The sequence below is a fragment of the Austrofundulus limnaeus genome, unplaced genomic scaffold (genome assembly GCF_001266775.1).
Source record: "Austrofundulus limnaeus strain Quisiro unplaced genomic scaffold, Austrofundulus_limnaeus-1.0 Scaffold1539, whole genome shotgun sequence".
Classification (NCBI taxonomy): Eukaryota; Metazoa; Chordata; class Actinopteri; order Cyprinodontiformes; family Rivulidae; genus Austrofundulus; species Austrofundulus limnaeus.
The window spans coordinates 16,364-22,506 of NW_013953941.1; the positions used below are offsets into that span (position 1 = coordinate 16,364).

At 42.2% G+C, this 6,143-nt stretch overlaps 1 protein-coding gene across 1 annotated transcript in view; it reads left to right on the forward strand.

Annotated features, from left to right (window-relative positions):
- Nucleotides 1-6,143, forward strand: part of LOC106535714 (thyroid hormone receptor alpha) — a gene marked incomplete at both ends in the record, with an annotated part of 45,049 nt that overhangs the window by 14,677 nt on the left and 24,229 nt on the right. The window contains 1 exon segment of the mRNA XM_014032782.1: nucleotides 1,491-1,560.

Genomic DNA, 6,143 nt, shown 5'->3' on the forward strand with positions numbered 1-6,143 from the left:
TGTGTGTGTGTGTGTGTGTGTGTGTAGTGGGGGGCTTCCTCTCATGTGGCCTATGAAGTGCAGTCCTTTCTCTCAAATAAAAATGTCTCCAGGAATGCAATAGGAGTAGGTGTTTTTGTGAATTAATGCACGCTTTAGGAGAATTGATTGTGAAAGCTCGTTGTTGACCTTGGCACGGGGATTGATCCTCCGCAGCAGATGGAGTTCCCTCGCTGGAAAACAGCTGATTTATGGCTTTTATGTTCAACCAGGAAGAAAAGGTTTATGGATTAAAATTCAACGATTGTTCGTGTCGGCTTTGGTTCGGACGTCGTGTTGGTTTAATTTGTGGAAAATATCAAAAGACACCGAGAACACATTCCTTCCTCTTGGCACTTCCTGTCTGACGGGAGTTTAAAGACTTTAACAGCTTCCTTCCTTCACTTCCTCAAAGCACTTTAAAATACAAGCCTTATTCTTTCCTTCCTCTTTTTCACTTTCACACATATTTTCTTTTATTCTGTGAATATTTGGGCTTTTTTACACAGTTTTCTGTAACAAGCGTACCCAAAACACATTATACCAGCTAATATTGGCTAATAATAATAATAATAATAATAATAATAATAATAATAATAATAATAATAATAATAATGACAGGCTAATTAATAAAATACTTAGGGTTAGTCTGTTTCATCTGTTTGGATCTGTACATTCTTGCCAGCACAAATAAATGTTGGTTTTTCAGTCTGTTTGTAAAGTAAACAGAATAAAATGGCCGGTTTGCATTTTTTTTGTTGGCCGATGATGAAACAGATTTTTAGAAATCATGACAGAAATGTAGAAATCCAAGCTACCGTCTCCACATTCTGGCTCTAATATCTGTTTATATTTTAACCCTGCAGCCAAGCAGGAATTAGGTTTGTTTGAAGTATTGCTGTGAATAAAGTTCCCACCATAAATCCACAATTTAATTTTTAAGCAGTAATTCATTGACCGTTTTCTCTGGCTCAGACGATGTGATCTTTTCAAAGTGACCATAATAAACGGTCCGTTTTCGTTGGTCTGCTGGTGTTGTGCTGAAAAAAAAGCACCTGTGTTGTAAAAGTCTCGGTCGCTGTGAGGAAAGGCCACCGTGTCTGCTCGTGTCGACGCTGTGGAGCCTGCATTTTAATAAGCTGATTTTTTTATGACAAAAGTTATTGATCAGTTGATCAATTGGTTTGTTTCTCATTAGGAAACAAACCAAAGGTTCTGAGATCAGAACGAGGAGGAAGCAAGGGGGAAATGTAAGGAGATTAAGAGGAGGAAGGAAGGAAAAAGAAAGGGTGGAGGAAATGATTTTGACTTGGGATGAAGGAAGAAAAATGTGTCAAAGTAAAGAAAAAACAAGAACGCTCATTTGAAGATTGAAAATAGAGAAATTAAAGGCTTGTTTGTGTCCCATATGCCTCCTTCCTCTGCTCTCCGTCTTAGCCTCTAACAAACAATCCTCTTTTTGTTTCTTCCAGGATGGAGACGAGGCGGACCGCTCAACGCTGGAGGCCCGTACAAACCGTTAACCAGTAAACAGTATGACCGGTAGGTGACGTCTTCTCATGTGTTTACGGCAATAAATGTGTTGTTAGTCATGTGAGTGCACACAGCAGAGCCTTGGGAAGGCTTCTCTGGTATGCTTGTTTGTGTTTGTCTATGGTATAATAATAATGATGTGATTGTGATGCTGTAATTCTGAGTGTTTTATGTGCTGCAGGACAGGAACCTGCTGTAAAACAGCAATTATGCTGAGTCAGGCTTGATTTTTAATAATCTTTTCCTGTTAAATAAATCAAATCAAATCAATTCTCTGTTTGTTTAGCTATACCTTAGTTAGTTAAAGTGAGGGTGCTGTGTATTTTCCAAGCACATAGTTCAYTTCTTCACCACAATGAGGTGTTACCTTCAGTTGTTATGAAAATGCTGTATATATCAATATAAATGTGACCAGTGCCTGAAATTCACTTTTGAAATGGGGGGAATCCCCCCCTTACATGTTTCAGAGTGGGGGGATTTATACATTTTGGGGGGATTATTACTTATGAGCCTGACTACAGGTTTTATGTTGTGTTCCAACGTATAATAAAAATGCTGCCTTCAGTTTCCTCCTGCCTTCCTAGCTGTTATATTAGCTGCTCTCTCGTCTCTTTCCTGTTTGAGAGACTCTTTCAGAGCACAGAACCACTAAACGGATGAACTGCACGTAAAGTGTTGATGTTCCGCCTGGCAGATCAGAAGTCACCAACAGAAATGTGGGGAGGAAATTAGCTTTAAGTTTTTAATCACGAGTTGCGGCTGGAGCAGCTCCTATTATTTTTGGGGGGGTGTTTTGTTAAAACACAGATGGTGCGTTTAAGTTTCCCGTTATTTTCGGGATAAACAGAAAGTCTCAAAACTCGACGAGTTTGTCGCGTGTCGGTCGCTACCTCATTTGGATGTACACAGGTAGGGCTGCCACGATTAATCGATTAATCGACGACTAATCAATTATTAAAATAATCGATTAATCGTTTTCTTTATTTTTGTTCTTTACTTTGTTTTTCTCTCCAAACTGCTTTGACACCTTCCACTGCCACATCTGCCTTTCTGTCCTTGACACACATGCACAGTAGTGGTAACTGGGGATAGGCCGTGGACGTCACAAGACATTAAACAGACAGGCTCTAGTATCATGGCTACGCAGCAACGGAGCTCAAAAGTGTGGGATCATTTTAAGAAAATGAAAGAGAAACCTGTGTAATATCTGCAGAGCAGAACTTACCTTCCACAGCAATTATTTTTAGTTAGCATATAGCTAAAATCTAACCATGGTTATATAATAGCAGCTGCATTCTGGCGTGATAAGCTCTATGTTTTATATTCAATTAACGTATGATCCGATTAGTCGACTAATCGAATAAATAATCGGTGATTAATTGATTATTAAAATAATCGTTTGTGGCAGCCCTATACACAGGCGGGGGAGTCTGAGCCCCCACCCCTTCTCCTTCTCTCTCTCTCTGCCTCTGTGTGTCTTCTGAACTGACCAGGTGGTCAGGTTTATACGGTACGGTGCTCTCATCTAAAAACAGTCCGATGCTAACGTCCACATTATTACACATCGCTGTAATTTATTCTATGRGGGAATTTCCCGCACATAAAAACTAGATTTGKGGGAATCGATCATAATGTGCGCGATACCCGCAATCCRSCAGCGAATTTCAGGCCCTGGTGACTTTGCGTCACGTTATCTAAARGCCTTGGCCTGTCTSTTTAAGAACCTCCTACCGTTTCCAACYCTCCCACTTCAGCACGTCTTCACAACAATGCTTTATGCTGTTTACAACCTTCCATAGGAGAAAAGTCCAACTCATTTTGGTGAACAGTGTCATCATAGAATCGTAAAGCATCCACGGCTCTGTGGGGCGGGAGCTCAGCTGAGGACTGAGCTCTAGGGAGGAGCTTTGGGTAAATAGGCGGAGCTTTGTATGAGCAAGCTTTTAGATACCTCTGGCTATCGCAGGGATTTCTCTCAAACATGCATGAATAAGTCAAAGCAACACTCTGGTTGTGTTTTTAGGAATATTATAACGTGTTATAAAGCTCAAAAAGGTTGGGCTTGCTTACCCCCCCCCCCCTTAAAGAAGCTTCTACACACACTGTAATCATAGAGTCGTGTTCCCTGCTTGTCAGCCCCTGCCTGATTACAGAGAAGTGAATTCTACTCAGGAAGRTGTGAAAACATCGTCACTCCACTTGTTGTCTGATGTGCAGCAAATTGTAAACAACAACAGARAACGTGACATCTAATTAGGGCATGATATTACACGTCACGTTTTCTTTAAGGTTGGACCAAAATGGCTGCAGCTCRTTCCTCAGCATAATTTAWTCTTTATTCCAAACATCTGGCCTGAGAGGCGACGGGCGAATCCRTCCTCTGACTCCGGTTCTTACGGGTCGCAGGAACGGGTTCCTGGAGCGGCGCAGACGCCCTGCAGGTTGTCCTGGCACAAACCCGTCAGGTTTGTCAGAGGCTGGCGGCGGTTTGACAGAAAATTACTGTCATTCACTAAGAAGAGCTGCTGCATTTATAAAGGTATAATTTTAGGAGTAAAAAATATGGAAATTGGATTTTTCTCCATGCCTGTAGCAATAAAGTGTCAAAATGATCGTGATGTTTGAGAATACCTGCTCGTTCTCTGCAGCTGTTATTGTTTTTGGTTTGTCTGCTGCTCGTGATTTGTTGAGTTTTTTCTTTCTGTTGACTCGTTTTATCCATTAACTGTGCAACATGTCAACAGCAGCAGCAGCTTTTATAGGAATGACAGCTTCTGCTTTATGGTGGCAGATAAATTGAGACTTCAGAGAGACTTAATGATAACTATAGATTGTTTATTTCAGGTAAAATGTTCCTTTCTGGAGGGTTGGACAGGRTGCAGAGGCTGACGATGGAAGGTTTTCTTTGCGTTTTGTTGAAACAAAGAGACAAACTTGTGAACGCTGCAGCCTGGGTCAGTCTGAAGTCGCGGCTGGGTGGGAGACGTGCCCCCTCCTCGCTCCGCACAGCTGGAGTCGGAGGATGTGCYTAGCTGTGGTTTAATCCAGCTTTATGTCGCTGCAGCTCTACGGCTGCTCGGCAGGCAGATAATACAGGCTGATTCTGGACAGATGTTGGTGGAGGATGGCTCTCTGCGTTTCTGCTGCAGGTTGCCGAGGGCACGCCGGTGCTCAGGACCGGTAGGCTGGATGTTTGAAGAGGTGTCGTGCTGCAATAATCATTTTCTTCTTGGTTCAAACTGCGTTTCTGATGGGTCCGCTGTAACGAGGGTAGACGTCAGCCAATCAGGGATTTTCATTGTTCGATCTTTAGACGCGATGGGTTCACATTGGAAGATAACTGTGTTGATTTTTGACTTTTCTCCTTCAGACAATCTTAACGATGCTCTGATTATTGTGATGACTCTAAAGTTAATCTTAGGAGATGTTCCTGCCGTGTGTGGTGAGTTAGGAGTGATCTATTCGGCTCGGAAGGACGTTGTGACGGCCACAACCTCAAATTGGGGATATTTAACATGTTATATAGTCCCAGCCTGATATCCCAGTGTGGAAGGTGTTAGAGCTGGGCGGTATGACCCAAAATTTTATATCACGGTATTTTCAACAATTACACTGGTTTCACGGTATTTGATGGTATTTTTCCCCCTCACAGCTCAGCTGATAATAAAATGTACAAACTTTGCTTATTGACTTTTCTTTTACTGTACCTCTGTATCACTGTTTCCCTCCTCTTCTACGTCTTTTCTTCGTTGTCTGGTTGTAGACAGTAATCATTCATTTTGGTCCGATCGTGAAGGGTTGAGAAAAAATCATCGGGTCTATCGTTGCGTGTTAATAAAACTTAAAAGTACGACTCACCTTGCACACCAGTCAACTCAGATACACTACAACACTACTTCCCCCGGGCTTTTCACAATAGAAGTACGTTAAAGTCTCCATGCAATAACGTCTCCATTATAACGTAGCGCATTAAATCTAACCGTGCACGTCACTGAAGAGTTGTTTACTACATTCAGCGATGGTGAAAACGGGATGTTTTTTTTTACGTCAGTTAATGTAAGCAGCTGAAACACCACCCGCCGCCAGTTGCTCCAACAATAACGTTAGCATGCTAACGCACATAGCGGTGCTTTGAGGAAACGTGTCCCCCGGGAAATAGTTCACTGGCGGCCGCGACGAAACGTTCCGCACGTGTTCAGGCTATTTAAACCGGTATGTCCGGTATTCAGAAAATTCAAATCATAACAAAAATAAAAAACGGTTTTCGGTACAAAACCGTATACCACCCAGCACTATAAGGTAGGGGTGTCCCGATCCAATATTGATATCGGATATCGGTCCGATATCAGCCAAAACATGAGTATCGTATTATATCTAACCGTTGGTTCTAGTAGGCAGAAGCGAGGACAGCACGCTTTTTACGGTTTTGACATCAGCAGAATGTTGCCCGTGGATTATCTCTTGATGGACAGAAGAAAGGAGAGCGCAGCTTTTGTTTTGGAAAACAAGCGACATGACGAGAGCAGTGATAAAAACTGCTCCCTGCAGGAGAGAGAGGCTAATCTCCACATGATGCTCAGACTGTAGAAGGT